This window comes from Marmota flaviventris, chromosome 9, assembly GCF_047511675.1.
Source record: "Marmota flaviventris isolate mMarFla1 chromosome 9, mMarFla1.hap1, whole genome shotgun sequence".
In the NCBI taxonomy this organism is placed as follows: domain Eukaryota; kingdom Metazoa; phylum Chordata; class Mammalia; order Rodentia; family Sciuridae; genus Marmota; species Marmota flaviventris.
The window spans coordinates 128330633-128353378 of NC_092506.1; the positions used below are offsets into that span (position 1 = coordinate 128330633).

At 40.1% G+C, this 22746-nt stretch overlaps 1 pseudogene; it reads right to left on the reverse strand.

Moving 5' to 3' along the window:
- The window catches only part of LOC139707027 (growth factor receptor-bound protein 14-like), a 57118-nt pseudogene that overhangs the window by 14048 nt on the left and 20324 nt on the right, over positions 1-22746 (reverse strand).

Here is a 22746-nt window from a genome sequence, read left to right on the forward strand (position 1 = left end):
CATCATTTCCAGAATTCAGAGAGAGAATATAGGAAACAATGACTTTTGAACACGTTTTCCTAATCCAGGTTTCAAATTATGGTATCTCCATAAAGGGAAGAAGTTTGGTTTGAGCTTCTGTAGCAGTTAGGAAAAAGGTAAAGGGGACAATGTGTCCTGCTTCATTAGACTACAGCCATGCCTCATAGTTGTGTACTATGTAATACACCACAGGAAACAACCAGAAGGGTTGTGTGACTATCTTGCTTTACAAGAAGGAAGCTCGTATGGCTGAGCTCAGGGAAATTATCTGGCAGTGGACTGTGTCTGATTTTCAAGGCAAAGTGGAAACATGAACAGCTATTTCTTCTCTGAGAAATCTCTGAGAGTTAAAGCTGGCCATGGGAAATTACTGGGTCATATTATTCTGTGATAGGTTAATAACTTGGAGAAGTACTTAATTCTGAGGTTCAATGTGCAATCAAAATTGGACAAAATGCATCTGTTCTCTAAAACTTTGCCATTAGCAGTATGGTCTCAGACCAGGAAAATCTTTATCCTCTAGGATTTTTTTGAAAATGCAAATTATCAGGCCCCACCCCAGACCTAGTGAATCAATATCTGCATTTTAACAAGATCTCACTGATACCATATGCACTAAATTTTAGTAGCAGTGTGTGTGTGGGCATGTGCACACACACACACACAGAATAAGAGAGAAAATATTCAGCAATATTAGCAACTCCTATTAACACCCAATCTTTAGTACCAAAAAGAAAGAAAAAAAGGTGGAGGTGCAGGGAGAAAATTAAAGGTATAATCTATGTTGGACCTCAAAACCTTCAGCCTTGGATAAAGAGAAAGGAGTAAACTCGGGGTGGGTAAAAATGAACAACATATGTGGTACAGAAATAAGAGCATCCAGATATCCTCAAAGATATATAGAAACTACTTTGAAATAAAACTGAACAATTTTTAAACATATCATGATAAATCTTTAGAATACAAAAAATGTCACCACCTCCTGATATCAGGTAATAAAATCATAAATATAACAAAGTAAAAAGTCTGTTTTAATTTACAGCTAATAATCTTACATAACATATCACAGATACTTAATTTACCTTTGATGTTTGTTCCTTTAGTAGAAAAATATAAACCAGATCTTCTTAGAAGGATGTAAATTTTTTCCAGGACTTCTTTCCCTGTTTTTCCGCATGTAAGAAGCCATGGATTTCAGGATATGTGCTTGAACTTAGAAACATCTGAAAGAAAAATTAGACTCTCCCCTAATATTATGGAAACAATGATTTTGTAGCCTTTTACCAATCAAATGTAAGTATGAAAAACTAAACAATATCAATATCAAACATCAAAATTATAAACTAGTTGATTGTCTATTTGTAAAGCTGGACATCATTTATAGGGTGAAGTCCTATACTTCTCATCCTTTCCCATGTTTTTTTTTTTGTGTGTGTGTGAGAGTTGACAGGTTTACCTATTGATTTCCTTGTGTTATAACATAGAAGACCACAATCCTGACTTCAATTATTAAAGACAAGAAGTTGAGCCAACTTCACTTTGCTGATGAGAATATACAACCTCTTATCTTCCATAGTTCTGTCATGGGGCATTATGACAGGCTGGGTTTTCTCCAAAGAGGACTGCAACCATATTTCCCATCCCACATGTCCTTCTGCAATTGCATCTTGGCTTTAAACCATGAAAAGGCAGAGTTTGTTTCTCCATCCACCCTGAATCAGTGTAAGCCTATCACTGCTTGGACCAAAATAAAATTGTAGAAGTAATCCTTTGCCAGTTCTAGATATGTCCTAGCCTGATGGCTTTCAAACCAACTTGACTTCTGCAAGTCAGATGCCACACAGGAAATGTGATTATCTGGACACCCCCATGGGTGAGAAGCCCAGTGAAACTGGAAAAGCTCTGGAGGACGAAACGCCACACAGAAGGAGAAAGAGAGGACAGCAGTTGAGTGTCACAGCATGTGTGGTAAAAGGGACAACTTAGAAGGGGACCTTGAATTTTCTCTAACCACTGAGTCAAAGTGCTTCAGAGATGAAGCAAACTCTTCTTAAATCCCTGCTCCTCAAAATGGTTGCCAAAATGCAGGTGGGTCCTTTAAACCATTAAGGTTTGGAAGACTATGTTATACAGTTGTAATTAACTGAGATGGGGACACACATTGTCAGCGAAAGGAGAATGGAAGGGAGTCACTCTGTGTGCATGGCCATGCTCAGTGTCCTTAATAAGACACTGGAAGTGCATTAGTGTCTCATTAAAAGAAGAAAATAGAAATCCCTATGAATAAACAAATGGAAGAACTGAAAGTAAGAGAAATTATTAACTACAACAATGTACTTTATTTTTAAAGACTATTCATGGAAATGCCAATAGTACATACCTACATTTTTTAAAGTAATTTACTAAAGTTTTTTAAATTTAATGAGCGACAGATATTAATTAATTGACATGTAAAACAGGTAAGTAGGTTTTTTTATTTTGAGTGCTTTCCAAGTTATTAAACCAAACCAATTAAATTTTAAAAAGAGAGTCATGGAAGTCAAACTAGAAAAAGAAGAAACATTTTAAAAAGTGGAAACATTGCCTCAGTGGAGAGAAGAGGTCAGGGGCACATGCAGGACTATCTAATTCCAAAGTCTACAATTTTTCTTGTTTTTATAATTTAGCATTAAAGCAATATAATTATGTTAGAGGAGGGTTTGGGAAAGGAGATAGAAGAAAACCTCCACCAACCACTGAGTCACAATACAATGGTGAAGCCTACAGGGAGCTGAGAGTTGGGAGTCCTGAAGTTGTCATTTACCCTAACATTCAGATGGCGGGGGGGGGGGTGGTGGTGGCTGTGAAACCCAGCGGCATAGAAGCAGCCTTCAGAAAAACATCTGGGGATTAATCATATTTCTAAAATATTCTGAAGTATGAAAATAAAGCATGCCCATATTGAAAAGCCCACAGGAAACAAATCTATGGTAGATATGCCTGATTCATATATTAAAATCATATTGTATTGGAAATATTAAAAGTTATCTTTATGAAATACCAGAGAATACTGAGTGAGTTCAGGAATGCCTAGAGCTTAGCTTCAATCCTCATGAAGACATAGCTCAACATTAACCTGTGAAAAACAACTGCAGAGCTTCTGATACCAAATCTACTAATCTATCAAAATTAAAATAAACTGTTCATTTATTGTAATGACAATATCTTAGGAAAATGCCCCCCCAAAATAACTGCTAGTTTGGAAGAAATGAATCTAACAGACACAAAAGTAAGGAGATTTTTAATTAGATAACCAGCATTCATGATTCAGCTAAGAATATCTTACAATTCTATGCCAGTATTTCTGTCACAGCTATTAGAGATGTTGGTATATGAAACAAATATATCTGTATATCCCTCCATTAATTTAATTGCTAAGTATTTTATCACAAATAGAATTGAAGGTGTTTATTATGAATGCTAATACTATGTATCTATTGATAAAATGTCTTCAATTTACTGAGAATTTTGATTTTTTAAAAGAATAACATAACCTATACACACATCACAAAGCAAAACTCTAAAGTTTCCTTTCATAGTGCACATTTTTGAATGTTTAAAATCCTTTGACAACTGGCCAGAACTGGGAAGAAAAATATTTTTAGGGGGATGAATTGATTTAGGGCATTCTTTACCCAGCTTTATGTTTGGTTGGTTCTTTGTTTGTTTGTTTGGTTGGTTGGTTAACTTTTTGCCCCCCACCCAAAAAAAAAAAATTAAACATTCAAGTCAACATGTCAAAATATGAGCATGCCTAAAATTTTCCCATTGTTATGTGATTTCTTACGTATTTTAATGGAAATATAAATTTACCTGTAAAATTTGTGTTGGGGATATTTCACCAGTGGTTTCAGTTGCAAAAGACACCATATGCTCTGGAAAAAAATACTGACAAAAAATAAAGGATAAATTATCGCTAAACCTATGCTAGAAAAGTTTGAATTATGACCAGTATAGAAATCTAAAGCAGAAGATCCTTAAGCCAATGTATCTAAAATCCACATTAAGTGCTTCTGAAAATGCTGGTCCTTGGACTGTACCCTCAGGCATCTTCCGAGGTAGAGTTGGGCCCAGATGACAATGATGCAGAGAGATGCTCTGACCTGGAGTCATAGGACACTGCCCTCAAGTTGACAATGAGCTTGTTCCCACATCTCTTCCCCAAATCCTCCAACTACTCTACCAGGTACAAAAAGACTACTGACCCATTTTACAAAATCAAGGCTCACAGAAGTCAAGGGCAAAGGCTGTACCCAGGTTCACAGTCAAGAACATAGAGAAACCAGGACTCGGTGTGGAAACTAGAAGTCCAATTCTTTCCACCTACTGTTTTTCCAAACTTGTTTAATAATAAAATTCACCCATGGCAGTTGTTTAAAATAGAAATTCCCAGACCTTATTCCTGGAGTTTCTGATTCTGTAGGTCTGGCCAGGTCTTGGAGTCTGTGTTTTTAATAAGTACTGGGACTCCCTTAGGTAAATTTTATGATCATACAAGTTAGGAAAAATATATTCTACTATATTTCCTCTATGACAGGGTTTTTCAACAGCAGATCTACTAACATTTTGTCTAATAATCCTGTGTTGTGGGGCTGTCCTGAGCCTTAGAGGATGTTCAGCAGAATTCGAACTTTGCCCACTTTGGCACTGCTCCTGCTGATCCCCACCCCACTCCTAGTCCTACAACCAAAACTGTATCCAGATATTGTCAGATCACCCAGTTGAACCATTGGCTCCAACTATACAAAGTGAATGTCTCGTCTTATTTAAATTACAAAGAACAATAATGATAATAATAATAATAATAATAATAATAATAATAATAATAAAAAACAGAAATGAGCACCAAACCATATTTCTTTAAATACAACTTTTAAATTTTAGCTTTTAATAAAGATTTGCAACAAGAAAATGCTTTCCCTTCAAATCTATTTAATTTTTGTTAGAACTCTTATTTTCTTTGTCAAAGATCATCCCATTATGTTTCTATTAATAGGTTAAAATAAAAGAGAATGTAAGAGGTCTTTCAGGGTTTGAAAATATTTATTATGGTTTGTATCATATATTTTTCATAAAGGATCATTTCAATCCAATTATCCAAAACTTCGTGTAAAAATATGCTACTGCTGCAGAGACAAAAACAATTTAAACTAATGAGCCCAGAGGCTATTCTGACTTCTCTATATCCCTAGTCTTCATTAGAATGTGACATACATTTATTTTCTTTTAAAGAGAATTATAATGAAAGTAGTATTTGCTATATAATATGCTACCCTTTATCTCATTTCTATTTAGCTCAAAAATTATGTCACTAAAAACAAAATAATTTGAAGCATCAAGATTCATGTCAATCTTAAATTTCTGGCTAAGCTACACATTCCCAATGATTACCAATCTATTTTTGTTTTAGAGAGTTTCTTACTTAAGTTTCCAAAATATTGTGAAAAAAAACTTAAACTACATTTTGGAATAGATTTGAGGATCTATAATAATTTATCTCAAAGTCAAATGTACAGTTGCTTTGTCTAGTTTTCCTCTAAGGCAAGAAAAAAAAAAAAAAGCAATAATGCCTCCAAAGTAGGTTTACCTATATTTTTAAGTTAAATGACTAAATGCATCTCAATTGAGATTCTGCAAGTAAGGCTAAAGAAATGTTTTATATGTGTCTGAACTTCTTGTATCATGGTGACTAATCATTGTTAGAATAAGAAATGTGAGTATAATTTTAAAGGGCCAGAATCACTAAATGGAACTATATTTTATTGATAGTGACCATATTCTTCATGTAAAATTTAACTGACTCATTTAATTTTCATTGACTGTTAATGGAGATTTCACTTACCATTGGGTTTTTAGAGAATTCATATTTGGCATAATTTTTTTTCTAAAGTACAGCTTATTTTCTTCTTCCATTCCCCAATTAGACAGCACTTCAATCACCAGCTCATGGTCTTCTAATGTTCTTTCTGTGAAGAATGCTTCAGTGAATATGTTAACAGAAAAACAGACACACACACAAATAACTGTACAATCGTTTATAATAGATTTTGTATACATGTCTCATATGCATAGAAAATTTCAACTCAATTCCTAAATATCCAGATTGATAAAAATTTCTCATCAATTTTGAATTAGTAATTCAATTTTTATACCAAAGCAGTCATCTGAAAAGAAAAATTACATATCACAATGTACATTTTGCTAATTCTCAATTTCCTTTTATTGCTATGCAAATTATGATATAAATTTAATAACAAATCTGCATTAAGATACAAGAGCTATTCTTCCTCCAACTCATCATGGTGCCAAAATTAAAATATTTGTTTCAGGGTTGAACAATTCACCTCATTAAGGGATGAAGATTTTTTTAAAATTTTTATTGTTGGTTGTTCAAAACATTACATAGTTCTTGATATATCATATTTCACACTTTGATTCAAGTGGGTTATGAACTCCCATTATTACCCCGTATACAGATTGCAGACTCACATCAGTTACACATCCATTGATTTACATATTGCCATACTAGTGTCTGTTGTAGTCTACTGCCTTTCCTATCCTCTACTATCCCCCTTCCCCTCCCCTCCCCTTCCCTCCCCTCCCCTCTTCTCTCTCTACCCCCTCTACTGTCATTCATTTCTCCCCCTTGTATTATTTTTCCCTTTCCCCTCACTTCCTCTTGTATGTTATTTTGTATAACCCTGAGGGTCTCCTTCCATTTCCATGCATTTTCCCTTCTCTCTCCCTTTCCCTCCCACCTCTCATCCCTGTTTAATGTTAATCTTCTTCTCATGCTCTTCCTCCCTACTCTGTTCTTAGTTACTCTCCTTATATCAAAGAAGACATTTGGCATTTGATTTTTAGGGATTGGCTAGCTTCACTTAGCATAATCTGGTCTAATGCCACCCATTTCCCTGCAAATTCTATGATTTTGTCATTTTTTAATGCAGAGTAATACTCCATTGTGTATAAATGCCACATTTTTTTATCCATTCATCTATTGAAGGGCATCTAGGTTGGTTCCACAGTTTTGCTATTGTGAATTGTGCTGCTATGAACATCGATGTAGCAGTGTCCCTGTAGCATGCTCTTTTTAGGTCTTTAGGGAATAGACCGAGAAGGGGAATAGCTGGGTCAAATGGTGGTTCCATTCCCAGCTTTCCAAGAAATCTCCATACTGCTTTCCATATTGGCTGCACCAATTTGCAGTCCCAACAGCAATGTACAAGTGTACCCTTTTCGTTTTTTTTTAATATATGTGAACATGTAAATGTCTTTATTCATTATTATTTATGCATGTAAAAATATATGTTTATGAAGTACACATATATGGATGTCTTTACACTTGTATATATTTCTTAATTTGGTCCACCAAAATATCTAAACAAGATATCACAGCAGCAATAAAAAAAAAAAAAAATCTCGACTGAAGTGTACCCTTTTCCCCACATCCTCGCCAGCACTTGTTGTTGTTTGACTTCATAAAGGCTGCCAATCTTACTGGAGTGAGATGGTATCTTAGGGTGGTTTTGATTTGCATTTCTCTGACTGCTAGAGATGGTGAGCATTTTTTCATGTACTTGTTGATTGATTGTATGTCCTCCTCTGAGAAGTGTCTGTTCAGGTCCTTGGCCCATTTGTTGATTGGGTTATTTGTTTTCTTATTGTTTAATTTTTTGAGTTCTTTGTATACTCTGGATATTAGGGCTCTATCTGAAGTGTGAGGAGTAAAGATTTGTTCCCAGGATGTGGGCTCCCTATTTACCTCTCTTATTGTATCTTTTGCTGAGAAAAAACTTTTTAGTTTGAGTAAGTCCCATTTGTTGATTCTAGTTATTAACTCTTGTGCTATGGGTGTCCTATAGAGGAATTTGGAACCCGACCCCACAATATGTAGATCGTAGCCAACTTTTTCTTTTATCAGACGGCGTGTCTCTGATTTGATATCAAGCTCCTTGATCCATTTTGATTTAACTTTTGTGCATGGCGAGAGAAAGGGATTCAGTTTCATTTTGTTGCATATGGATTTCTAGTTTTCCCAGCACCATTTGTTGAAGATGCTATCCTTCCTCCATTTCATGCTTTTAGCCTCTTTATCAAATATAAGATAGTTGTAGTTTTGTGGATTGGTTTCTGTGTCCTCTATTCTGTACCATTGGTCCACCTGCCTGTTTTGGTACCAGTAACATGCTGTTTTTGTTACTATTGCTCTGTAGTATAGTTTGAGGTGTGGTATCGCTATACCGCCTGATTCACACTTCCTGCTTAGAGTTGTTTTTGCTATTCTGGGTCTTTTATTTTTCCATATGAATTTCATGATTGCTTTCTCTATTTCTACAAGAAATGCCGTTGGGATTTTGATTGGCATTGCATTAAACCTATAGAGAACTTTTGGTAATATCGCCATTTTGATGATGTTAGTTCTGCCTATCCATGAGCAGGGTATATTTTTCCATCTTCTAAGATCTTCTTCTATTTCTCTCTTTAGGGTTCTGTAGTTTTCATTGTATAAGTCTTTCACCTCTTTTGTTAGGTTGATTCCCAAGTATTTTATTTTTGGGGGGGATATTGTGAATGGAGTGGCTGTCCTCATTTCCATTTCAGAGGATTTGTCACTGATATACAGGAATGCCTTTGATTTATGCGTGTTGATTTTATATCCTGCCACTTTGCTGAATTCATTTATTAGCTCTAATAGTTTCTTTGTAGACCCTTTTGGGTCTGCTAGGTATATAATCATGTTATCTGCAATAGTGATAATTTAAGTTCTTCTTTTCCTATTTTTATGCCTTTGATTTCTTTCATTTGTCTAATTGCTCTGGCCAGTGTTTCGAGAACTACGTTGAACAGAAGTGGTGAGAGAGGGCATCCCTGTCTTGTTCCAGATTTTAGAGGGAATGCCTTCAATTTTTCTCCATTCAGAATGATGCTGGCCTGAGGCTTAGCATAGATTGCTTTTACAATATTGAGGTATGTTCCTGTTATCCCTAGTTTTTCTAGAGTTTTGAACATAAATGGATGCTGTACTTTGTCGAATGCTTTTTCTTCATCTATCGAGATGATCATATGGTTCTTATTTTTAAGTCTATTGATGTGGTAAATAACATTTATTGATTTCCATATATTGAACAAGCCTTGCATCCCAGGGATGAATCCTACTTGATCATGGTGCACAATTTTTTTGATATGTTTTTGTATATTATTTGCCAGAATTTTATTGAAGATTTTTGCATCTAGGTTCATTAGAGAAATTGGTCTGTAGTTTTCTTTCTTTGAAGTGTCTTTGTCTGGTTTAGGAATCAGGGTGATGTTGGCCTCGTAGAATGAATTTGGAAGTTCTCCCTCTTTTTCTATTTCCTGAAATAGCTTGAAAAGTATTGGTATTAGTTCCTCTTTAAAGGTTTTGTAAAACTCTGCTGTATACCCATCCGGTCCTGGGCTTTTCTTAGTTCGTAGTCTTTTGATGGTTTCTTCTATTACCTCCATTGATATTGGTCTGTTTAGGTTGTCTATATCCTCCTGACTCAATCTGGGCAGATCATATGACTTAAGAAATTTATCGATGCCTTCACTATCTTCTATTTTATTGGAGTATAAGGATTCAAAATAATTTCTGATTATCTTCTGTATTTCTGAAGTGTCCGTTGTGATATTGCCTTTTTCATCCCATATGCTAGTAATTTGAGTTCTCTCTCTTCTTCTCTTCGTTAACATGGCTAAGGGTCTGTTGATCTTATTTATTTTTTCAAAGAACCAACTTTTAGTTTTATCAACTTTCTCAATTGTTTCTTTTGTTTCGATTTCATTAATTTCAACTCTGATTTTAATTATTTCTTGCTGAGACGGAACTGGGACCAATCACAGAGCAGGCCCAGCGGCCTGCTGAGGGGCAGAGCCGCCCCCCACCCCCCTCGCCTGCCAGGTAGGGGAAGGGTGACCACCGACAGAAAAGGCCCAGTGGTCCAGGGCGGGACAGAGCTTCCAATCACTCCTGCAAGGTAGGCGGGCCTGCGACCCACCGGCAGAAGAGGAGCAGTCGCCTGCTGAGAGGCTGAGCCGCCCCCTCCCCCTTCGCCGGCATAGTAGAGGGAACTGGGACCAAAGACAGAGCAGGCCCAGCGGCCTGCTGAGGGGCAGAGCCGCCCCCCACCCCCCTCGCCTGCCAGGTAGGGGAAAGGTGACCACCGACAGAAAAGGCCCAGTGGCCCAGGGCGGGACAGAGCTTCCAATCACTCCTGCAAGGTAGGCGGGCCTGCGACCCACTGGCAGAAGAGGAGCAGCCGCCTGCTGAGAGGCTGAGCCGCCCCCTCCCCCTGCGCTGACATAGTAGACGGAACTGGGACCAATCACAGAGCAGGCCCAGCGGCCTGCTGAGGGGCAGAGCCGCCCCCCACCCCCCTCGCCTGCCAGGTAGGGGAAGGGTGACCACCGACAGAAAAGGCCCAGTGGCCCGCGGCGGGACAGAGCTTCCAATCACTCCTGCAAGGTAGGCGGGCCTGCGACCCACTGGCAGAAGAGGAGCAGCCGCCTGCTGAGAGGCTGAGCCGCCCCCTCCCCCTGCGCCGGCATAGTAGAGGGAACTGGGACCAAACACAGAGCAGACCCAGCGGCCTGCTGAGGGGCAGAGCCGCCCCCCACCCCCCTCGCCTGCCAGGTAGGGGAAGGGTGACCACAGACAGAAAAGGCCCAGTGGCCCGCGGCGGGACAGAGCTTCCAATCACTCCTGCAAGGTAGGCGGGCCTGCGACCTACCGGCAGAAGAGGAGCAGCCGCCTGCTGAGAGGCTGAGCCGCCCCCTCCCCCTGCGCCGGCATAGTAGAGGGAACTGGGACCAAACACAGAGCAGGCCCAGCGGCCTGCTGAGGGGCAGAGCCGCTCCCCACCCCCCTCGCCTGCCAGGTAGGGGAAGGGTGACCACAGACAGAAAAGGCCCAGTGGCCCGCGGCGGGACAGAGCTTCCAATCACTCCTGCAAGGTAGGCGGGCCTGCGACCCACCGGCAGAAGAGGAGCAGCGGCCTGCTGAGAGGCAGAGCCGCCCCCTCCCCCCCGCGCCTGCAAGGTAATCGGAACTGAGACCACCATCAGAACAGGTCAGACCTGCAACCGAGAGACAGAAGAGGCCCAGTGGCCTGAGGAAGGGTAGAGCCGCCCCCCCCCCCACGCCTGCAAAGTAGGCGGACCTGCGACCCACTGGCAGTACAGCCCCAGAGGCCTGCAGTGGGGCAGTGCCGCTGCCTGCGCCTGCAAAGTAGGCAGAACGGCGACCACCGACAGAACAAGCCTAGCGGCCCGCAGAGGGACAGAGCCGCCGCCCGCGCCTGCAAGGACGGCGGACCTGCTACCGACTGGCAGAGCAGGCCCAGCGGCCTGCCGGCGTGGTAGGCACATTGCCCCAATTGGCGGAGGGGCAGAGCCGCCGCCCGTGCCTGCGAGGGAGACTTTGCAACTATACAAGACCAATATAAATATATAGGGGGAAAATTCAATAGCACAACAGTTTCACCAAGAAGAAAGGAACGCGAACAGTATGAAGAGACAAGGAAAGAAAGGACCACAAGCATTGCAGGTCAACTCAACTTTAGAAGAGGTAATAGCTGCAGCTGAGGGAATGTCAGATAAAGAATTCAGGATATACATGCTTCAGATGATCTGGAGTCTCAAGGAAGACATCAGACAGCAAAATCAGACAATGAAAGATCACTTCAACAATGAATTACATAAACAAATCCAAGAAGCAAAAGATCAACTATACAGGGAAATAGAGGTTATAAAAAACAAACAAACAGAAATCCTAGAAATGCAGGAAGCAATAAGCCAACTTAAAAACTCAATTGAGAATACTACCAGCAGAGTAGAACACTTAGAAGACAGAACATCAGACAATGAAGATAAAGTATTTCAACTTGAAAAGAACATAGACAGCTCAGCAAGACTGTTAAGAAACCATGAGCAGAACATCCAAGAAATATGGGATAACATCAAGAGACCAAATTTAAGAGTCATTGGGATACAGGAAGGAACAGAGTTTCAAACCAAAGGAATGAGCAATCTATTCAATGAAATAATTCGAGAAAACTTCCCAGACTTGAAGAATGAGACAGAACCCCAAATCCTAGAAGCCTACAGGACGCCGAATGTGCAAAATCATAAGAGACCCACACCTAGACACATTATAATGAAGATGCCCAACATACAGAACAAGGAGAGAATTTTAAAAGCTACAAGAGAAAGGAAGCAGATCACATTTAGGGGTAAGCCAATCAGGATAACAGCTGATCTTTCAACACAGACTCTGAAAGCTAGAAGATCCTGGAATAACATATTTCAAACACTGAAAGAAAATGGGTTCCAACCAAGAATTGTGTATCCAGCAAAATTAAGCTTCAGGATGGAAGATGAAATTAAAACCTTCCACGATAAACAAAAGTTAAAAGAATTTGCAGCTAGAAAACCATTTCTTCAAAACATCCTTGGCAAAACATTACAGGAAGAGGAAATGGAAAATAACAATGAAAACCAACAGTGGGAGGTAGGACACTAAAGGGGGGAAAATAATCAAAGTGGAAAACAAACCATGTTTAGTAACATAAATAAACAAATATGGCTGGAAGAACAACCCATATCTCAATAATAACCCTAAATGTTAATGGCTTAAACTCACCAATCAAGAGACACAGGCTAGTAGAATGGATCACAAAACAAGACCCAACAATATGCTGCCTACAGGAGACGCATTTGATAGGAAAAGACATACATAGGCTGAAGGTGAAAGGTTGGGAAAAATCATATCACTCATATGGACTTCGGAAACAAGCAGGAGTATCCATACTCATATCAAATAAAATACATTTTAAGCCAAAGTTAATCAAAAGGGATAAAGAGGGACACTACATACTGCTCAAGGGAACCATACACCAACAAGACATAACAATCATAAATATATATGCCCCAAACAATGGTGCAGCTATGTTCATCAAACAAACTCTTCTCAAGTTCAAGAGTCTAATAGACCACCATACAATAATCATGGGAGACTTCAACACACCTCTCTCACCACTGGACAGATCTTCCAAACAAAAGTTGAATAAGGAAACTATAGAACTCAATAACACAATTAATAACCTAGACTTAATTGACATATATAGAATATACCACCCAACATCAAACAGTTACACTTTTTTCTCAGCAGCACATGGATCCTTCTCAAAAATAGATCATATATTATGTCACAGGGAAACTCTTAGACAATACAAAGGAGTAGAGATAATACCATGCATCCTATCTGATCATAATGGAATGGAACTGAAAATCAACGATAAAAGAAGGAAGGAAAAAGAATTTATCACTTGGAGAATGAACAATGGGTTACTGAATGATCAATGGGTTATAGAAGACATCAAGGAGGAAATTAAAAAATTCTTAGAGATTAATGAAAACACAGACACAACATATCGGAATCTATGGGACACATTGAAAGCAGTTCTAAGAGGAAAATTCATTGCTTGGAGTTCATTCCTTAAAAAAAGAAAAAACCAACAAATAAATGATCTCATACTTCATCTCAAAATCCTAGAAAAAGAAGAGCAAAACAACAGCAAAAGAAGTAGAAGGCAAGAAATAATTAAAATCAGAGCTGAAATCAATGAAATCGAAACAAAAGAAACAATTGAAAAAATTGACAAAACTAAAAGTTGGTTCTTTGAAAAAATAAACAAAATCGACAGACCCTTAGCCATGCTAGCGAAGAGAAGAAGAGAGAGAACTCAAATCACTAACATACGGGATGAAAGAGGCAATATCACAACAGACACTTCAGAAATACAGAAGATAATCAAAAATTATTTTGAATCCTTATACTCCAATAAATTAGAAGATAGTGAAGGCATAGATAAATTTCTTAAGTCATATGATCTGCCCAGATTGAGTCAGGAGGATATAGACAACCTAAACAGACCAATATCAATTGAGGAAATAGAAGAAACCATCAAAAGACTACCAACTAAGAAAAGCCCAGGACCGGATGGGTATACAGCAGAGTTTTACAAAACCTTTAAAGAGGAACTAATACCAATACTTTTCAAGCTACTTCGGGAAATAGAAAAAGAGGGAGAACTTCCAAATTCATTCTACGAGGCCAACATCACCCTGATACCTAAACCAGACAAAGACACTTCAAAGAAAGAAAACTACAGACCAATATCTCTAATGAACTTGGATGCAAAAATCCTCAATAAAATTCTGGCCACTCGGATACAAAGGCACATCAAAAAAATTGTGCACCATGATCAAGTAGGATTCATCAATGGGATGCAAGGCTGGTTCAATATAAGGAAATCAATAAATGTTATTCACCACATCAATAGACTTAAAAATAAGAACCATATGATCATCTCGATAGATGCGGAAAAAGCATTCGACAAAGTACAGCATCCCTTTATGTTCAAAACTCTAGAAAAACTAGGGATAACAGGAACATACCTCAATATTGTAAAAGCAATCTATGCTAAGCCTCAGGCTAGCATCATTCTGAATGGAGAAAAATTGAAGGCATTCCCTCTAAAATCTGGAACAAGACAGGGATGCCCTCTCTCACCACTTCTGTTCAACATAGTTCTCGAAACACTGGCCAGAGCAATTAGACAGACGAAAGAAATTAAAGGCATCAAAATAGGAAAAGAAGAACTTAAATTATCACTATTTGCAGATGACATGATTCTATACCTAGCAGACCCAAAAGGGTCTACAAAGAAACTATTAGAGCTAATAAATGAATTCAGCAAAGTGGCAGGATATAAAATCAACACGCATAAATCAAAGGCATTCCTGTATATCAGCGACAAATCCTCTGAAATGGAAATGAGGACAACCACTCCATTCACAATATCTTCAAAAAAAATAAAATACTTAGGAATCAACCTAACAAAAGAGGTGAAAGACTTATACAATGAAAACTACAGAACCCTAAAGAGAGAAATAGAAGAAGATCTTAGAAGATGGAAAAATATACCCTGTTCATGGATAGGCAGAACTAACATCATCAAAATGGCGATATTACCAAAAGTTCTCTATAGGTTTAATGCAATGCCAATCAAAATCCCAACGGCATTTCTTGTAGAAATAGAGAAAGCAATCATGAAATTCATATGGAAAAATAAAAGACCCAGAATAGCAAAAACAATGCTAAGCAGGAAGTGTGAATCAGGCGGTATAGCGATACCAGACTTCAAACTATACTACAGAGCAATAGTAACAAAAACAGCATGGTACTGGTACCAAAACAGGCGGGTGGACCAATGGTACAGAATAGAGGACACAGAAACCAATCCACAAAACTACAACTATCTTATATTTGATAAAGGGTCTAAAAGCATGCAATGGAGGAAGGATAGCATCTTCAACAAATGGTGCTGGGAAAACTGGAAATCCATATGCAACAAAATGAAACTGAATCCCTTTCTCTCGCCATGCACAAAAGTTAATTCAAAATGGATCAAGGAGCTTGATATCAAATCAGAGACGCGCCGTCTGATAGAAGAAAAAGTTGGCTACGATCTACATACTGTGGGGTCCGGCTCCAAATTCCTCAATAGGACACCCATAGCACAAAAGTTAATAACTAGAATCAACAAATGGGACTTACTCAAACTAAAAAGTTTTTTCTCAGCAAAAGATACAATAAGAGAGGTAAATAGAGAGCCTACAACCTGGGAACAAATCTTTACTCCTCACACTTCAGATAGAGCCCTAATATCCAGAGTATACAAAGAGCTCAAAAAATTAGACAATAAGAGAACAAACAACCCAATCAACAAATGGGCCAAGGACCTGAACAGACACTTCTCAGAGGAGGACATACAGTCAATCAACAAGTACATGAAAAAATGCTCACCATCTCTAGCAGTCAGAGAAATGCAAATCAAAACCACCCTAAGATACCATCTCACTCCAGTTAGATTGGCAGCCATTATGAAGTCAAACAACAACAAGTGCTGGCGAGGATGTGGGGAAAAGGGTACACTTGTACATTGCTGGTGGGACTGCAAATTGGTGCAGCCAATTTGGAAAGCAGTATGGAGATTTCTTGGAAAGCTGGGAATGGAGCCACCATTTGACCCAGCTATTCCCCTTCTCGGTCTATTCCCTAAAGACCTAAAAAGAGCATGCTACAGGGACACTGCTACATCGATGTTCATAGCAGCACAATTCACAATAGCTAGACTGTGGAACCAACCTAGATGCCCTTCAATGGATGAATGGATAAAAAAAATGTGGCATTTATACACAATGGAGTATTACTCTGCATTAAAAAATGACAAAATCATAGAATTTACAGGGAAATGGATGGCATTAGAGCAGATTATGCTAAGTGAAGCTAGCCAATTCCTAAAAAACAAATGTCAAATGTCTTCTTTGATATAAGGAGAGTAGCTAAGAACAGAGTAGGGTCGAAGAGCATGAGAAGAAGATTAACATTAAACAGGGATGAGAGGTGGGAGGGAAAGGGAGAGAGAAGGGAAAATGCATGGAAATGGAAGGAGACCCTCAGAGGTATACAAAAGTACATACAAGAGGAAGTGAGGGGAAGGGGAAAAATAATACAAGGGGGACAAACGAATGTCAGTAAAGGGGGCAGAGAGAGAAGAGGGGAGGGGAGGGGAGGGGAGGGGAGGGGGGATAGTAGAGGATAGGAAAGACAGCAGAATACAACAGACACTAGTATGGCAATATGTAAATCAATGGATGTATAACTGATGTGATTCTGCAATCTGTATATGGGGTAAAAATGGGAGCTCATAACCCACTTGAATCAAATTGTGAAATATGATATATCAAGAACTATGTAATGTTTTGAACAGCCAACAATAAAAAAAAAATAACTTTGTAAGAAAAATAGATAAATATTAAAAATGTTTTTGATAATCTAAAAAAAAAAAAAAATTATTTCTTGCTTTCTACTTCTTTTGCTGTTGTTTTGTTCTTCTTTTTCTAGGATTTTGAGATGAAGTATGAGATCATTTATTTGTTGTTTTTTTCTTTTTTTAAGGAATGAACTCCAAGCAATGAATTTTCTTCTTAGAACTGCTTTCAATGTGTCCCATAGATTCCGATATGTTGTGTCTGTGTTTTCATTTATCTCTAAGAATTTTTTAATTTCCTCCTTGATGTCTTCTATAACCCATTGATCATTCAGTAACCTATTGTTCATTCTCCAAGTGATGCATGATTTTTCCTTCCTTCTTTTATCATTGATTTTCAGTTTCATTCCATTATGATCAGATAAGATGCATGGTATTATCTCTACTCCTTTATATTGTCTAAGAGTTGACCTGTGACATAATATATGATCTATTTTTGAGAAGGATCCATGTGCTGCTGAGAAAAACGTGAAACTGCTTGATGTTGGGTGGTATATTCTATATATGTCGATTAAGTCTAGGTTATTAATTGTGTTATTGAGTTCTATAGTTTCCTTATTCAACTTTTGTTTGGAAGATCTGTCCAGTGGTGAGAGAGGTGTGTTGAAGTCTCCCATGATTATTGTATGGTAGTCTATTAGACCCTTGAACTTGAGAAGAGTTTGTTTGCTGAACATAGCTGCACCATTGTTTGGGGCATATATATTTATGATTGTTATGTCTTGTTGGTCTATTGTTCCCTTGAGCAGTATGTAGTGTCCCTCTTTATCCCTTTTGATTAACTTTGGCTTGAAATCTATTTTATTTTATATGAGTATGGACATTTCTGCTTGTTTCCAAAGTCCATATGAGTGATATGATTTTCCCCAACCTTTCACCTTCAGTCCATGTGTGTCTTTTCCTATCAAATGCGTCTCCTGTAGGCAGCATATTGTTGGGTCATGTTTTGTGATCCATTCTACTAGCCTGTGTCTCTTAATTGGTGAGTTTAAGCCATTAACATTTAGGGTTATTATTGAGATATGGGTTGTTCTTCCAGCCATATTTGTTTATTTATGTTACTAAACATGGTTTGTTTTCCTCTTTGATTATTTCCCCCCCTTTACTGTCCTACCTCCCACTGTTGGTTTTCATTATTATTTTCCATTTCCTCTTCCTGTAATGTTTTGCCAAGGATTTTTTTGAGAGATGGTTTTCTAGCTGCAAATTCTTTTAACTTTTGTTTATCATGGAAGGTTTTAATTTCATCTTCCATCCTGAAGCTTAATTTTGCTGGATACACAATTCTTGGTTGGAACCCATTTTCTTTCAGTGTTTGAAATATGTTATTCCAGGATCTTCTAACTTTCAGAGTCTGGGCTGAGAGATCAGCTGTTATCCTGATTGGTTTACCCCTAAATGTAATCTGCTTCCTTTCTCTTGTAGCTTTTAAAATTCTCTCCTTATTCTGTATGTTGGGCATCTTCATTATAATGTGTCTAGGTGTGGATCTCTTATGATTTTGCACATTCGGCGTCCTGTAGGCTTCTAGGATTTGGGATTCTGTCTCATTCTTCAAGTCTGGGAAGTTTTCTCGTATTATTTCATTGAATAGATTGCTCATTCCTTTGGTTTGGACCTCTATACCTTCCTGTATCCCAATGACTCTGAAGTTTGGTCTCTTGATGTTATCCCATATTTCTTGGATGTTCTGCTCATGGTTTCTTAACAGTCTTGCTGAGCTGTCTATGTTCTTTTCAAGTTGAAATACTTTGTCTTCATTGTCTGATGTTCTATCTTCTCAGTGTTCTACTCTGCTGGTTGTATTCTCAATTGAGTTTTTAAGTTGGTTTATTGCTTCCTGCATTTCTAGGATTTCTGTTTGTTTGTTTTTTATAACCTCTATCTCCCTGTATAGTTGATCCTTTGCTTCCTGGATTTGTTTATTTAATTCATTGTCGAAGTGATCTTTCATTGTCTCATTTTGCTGTCTCATGTCTTCCTTGATACTCCAGATCATCTGAAGCATGTATATCCTGAATTCTTTATCTGACATTCCATCTGTTGCAGATATTACCTCTTCTAACGTTGAGTTGACCTGCATTGCTTTTGGTCCTTTCTTTCCTTGTCTCTTCATACTGTTCGTGTTTCTTTCTGCTTGGTGAAACTGTTGTGTTATTGAATTTTCCCCCTATATATTTATATTGCACTTGTATAGTTGCAAAGTCTCCCTCTCAGGCGCAGGTGGCGGCTCTGCCCCTCCTCCAATTGGGGCAATGTGCCTACCACGCCGGCAGGCCGCTGGGCCAGTTCTGCTGGTTGGTAGCAGGTCCGCCTACCTTGCAGGCGCGGGCGGCGGCTCTGCCCCTCTGTGGGCTGCTGGGCCTGTTCTGTCGGCGGTCGCAGTTCTGCCTACTTTGCAGGTGCGGGCAGTGGCTCTGCCCCTCTGAAGGCTGCTGGGCCTGTTCTGTCGGTGGTCACAATTCCGCCTACCTTGTAGGTGTGGGGGTGAGGGGGCGGCTCTGCCCCTCAGCAGGCTGCTGGGCCTGTTCTGCTGGTGGTCACAGTTCCGCCTATCTTTCAGGAGCGGGGGGAGGGGGCGGCTCTGCCCCTCAGCAGGCCTCTGGGCCTGTTCTGCCTGTGGGTCACAGGTCCACCTACCTTGCAGGTGTGGTTGGCAGCTCTGCCCCTCCGTGGGCCACTGGGCCTGTTCTGGCGGTGGTCACAGTTCCGCCTAACTTGCAGGCCCGGGGCCAATGTCATTTTTTCAAAAAAAATGTCCTTTCCTTTTGAAATTAGTGGAAATGGGGGTTAAGAAAATTTCCTATGGTGTATAATCTCCTGTTATCAAGTATTCCTAAAAGTGTGGAGTATTCCAGGTATGGTGGCACACACCTGTGATCCCAGCAGCTCAGAAGGCTGAGACAGGAGAATCATGAGTTCAAAGCCAGGCTCAGGAAAAATGAGGCTCTAAGCAACTCAGTGAGACCCTGTCTCTAAACAAAATATAAAATCAGCCTGAGGATTTGGTCGAGTGCCCCTGAGTTCATTCCCCAGTACCCCCTCACCAAAAATATTAAATAAATTAAAAATGAAAACTATAAAGAAGTTTAATCATGAGGACAGTATGAAACAGTAATATAGAGTGAAAACTGTTATAAACAATTCTGTAAAATCATCCATTAACATGCATGAAAATATACCAGGAAATGCACCCAAATTTCAGTAGTGACGATTCTGAATGATGAGCTTATTAGTGACTTCTTTTTCTTTATGTTTTTCTCCAGTAAAAAGTCCCATTCTTTCCTACAATGAATAGTTGCTTCTATTTAATAATCAGAAAATGCAGAATTTTTATGAAAATACAAATTCTGACAAAGCTTCCCATCTCCTACCTGTTTAATTACAAAAGCGAGTTCATAGGTTGTAAGTAAACAGTGAAAAAAAGAAAGGTTATTCCCATCAAAGAACCCCTGGGGCAGAGCTGGGGCAGGCAGTGGCCATGCCTGTGATCCCAGCTGCATGAGGCTGAGGCAGGAGGGTGGCAAGTTCAAGGCCAGCCTGGGAGACTCAGGGAGATCCTGTCTCAAAGTAAAATAAAAAGGGCTGGGGGTGTAGCTCTGAGGTAGACCACTTGCCAAGCACATACAAAGCCCAGGGGCCAACCCCCAAGACCCCAAAAAAGAGTTGAGAGGGTCTGTATAAGTCTATAACCAGCAATCAATGAACAATGAATGGAACCTTTCTGTACCTAGAGTTTACCATCAGTTTCATGAATTTCCTGTAAAATCACAACATAAAAGTACCCCCCGAAATCTAAATTGGCCACAAATGTTCAATTCAGAGAATTAAGCCTTCTCAGATGGTTGGAGCATGTGCCAAGCAGCTCGCCCACCCCCCATACACTGCAAGCACTCAGGTATCAGTACATTCTCCATAATGATAAAGAAAGCCCAAATCCTTTCTTAAAGGCAATGTTATCTCAAGTATAAATTCCTTGATGTACAAATACTGGTCTGCCTCACATAGAGTGGACGAGAATGGACCACTCAGCCAGTCACCAACAACCAAGTTGCTCTTTCCTGGTAGGTTTAGGTTCAGCACCAGTCCCTCAAAGTGAGGCTCTGGGATCAGCAGCATCAGGGTCACAAGGGAGCTCAGAGACAGGCAGGATCCATGCCCCAGCCTAGGCCTCCTGAATCCAGATCTTTTAACATGGCCTGGGAGCTATAGGACCTGATGGGCAAGGTCCCAGGCTGGTGCACTTGGGGGGCTGTCAGGTGGACGGACGGTGACGTGCCAATGCTGCACCTGGGCACCAGGCACACACTTCTTGGTCACTCCCTCAGGGATGCCAGATACAGCTCAATGCACCTCATTAATTCTTAGCCTGACCACTGCTTCTTTGGACAGGGAGAAGCATCCACTTTCTGTCATGCCTGGTCTCTCTCATACATGATCCAAACAAATCCTCGCCTAGTCCTGGCCTAGATGCCTCGGGCCATGCCTCAAACACCTCCTAGCTGGTCTTGACAGCCACCTGGCCACATCCAACTCTGGGGCTCCCTGCTCCCATGGGGACAAAGGTCAGCCCCATGTCACAGGCTGGGGTGCAGTGGACACAGGGAGAAGGTCAGGATGCAAGGTCCAGGGGCCTGTATTTTGTGTCATAGATTTAGGAATACACAGGTGTGGCCACACACACTCGGGGGGTGTGACTAAATAAACCACAGAAAGCATGCTCTCAGGGAGGAAGGCCCAGATCCTTCAGAACATGTGCCCAACAACCCATGGGCATCTGTCCCCACCCAACAAGCAGCAGTGCAGCCTGCTGGGGCCTGGCCGGGCTGAGAACATGAAGATGAATGCTGACAGGACAGGCCCCCCAGGGATGCTGCCTGGGAGGGAGAGGAGGAAGTAAACAATGACAAGGTGGTGCTGGCCCAGGGGACTGAGGGACACAGACTACAGAAACTGGTCCAGGCAGGGGAGGAGTTGGCATGGCACGGGTGCAGACTGAGCATCCTCAGCCAAGCCAAGAGTCGCCCTGTGGGAGCAGGGAGGAGGGGCTGTGTTGCAAGTGCAGAGAAGGCTGTGAATAGCCAGAGATTAGTGGACAGGTATCCCAGGTCAGCATGAGGCAGGAGGGCCAAGGGGCTAGAATGTGCTCAGAGCTGGAGGAGGAACATCACGGTGCTATCAGCATGTGTCAGGACCAGAATTTTCCCTCTAGAAAGCTAGTACTCAGTGGGGGGCAAAATGGGAGGAGAGAGCCTGGCCATTTTCTGCTATTTTCCAAATATTCTTTAAATACATGCCTCCCCTCACTTATTATTTTTTAACTGAGTTGCCAACTCATTTGTGATTGAAGATGTATCTGAAACTGACATCTGTCAATCAGAATGGACGTCCTGAGCTCCCAGGGCTGTTCTGCAGGTGTTCATTAGGATCTTCTCGCTTAAATTTTTAATGTGAAAAATGTAAATCACAACCTTTTCCAAATGCGAAGGTGCTGATATCATTAGTCATCAGGGAGATGCAAATTTAACCCATAATGAGATACCACCACACACCCACCAGAGTGGCTAAAATTAAAGACTGACAATACCAAATGCTGACAACAGTGTGGGATGGGATGCGTGTTCCCAGGGGTTGGGGATATAAAATGGGACAACACACTGGAAAACTGACAGTTTCTATTAAAGTTCAGCATGTGCCTCACTTATGACCCAGCAGCTCCACTCAGGAGAAGAGACTATCTCCACATAAAGACATGTACAAAAATGTTTAG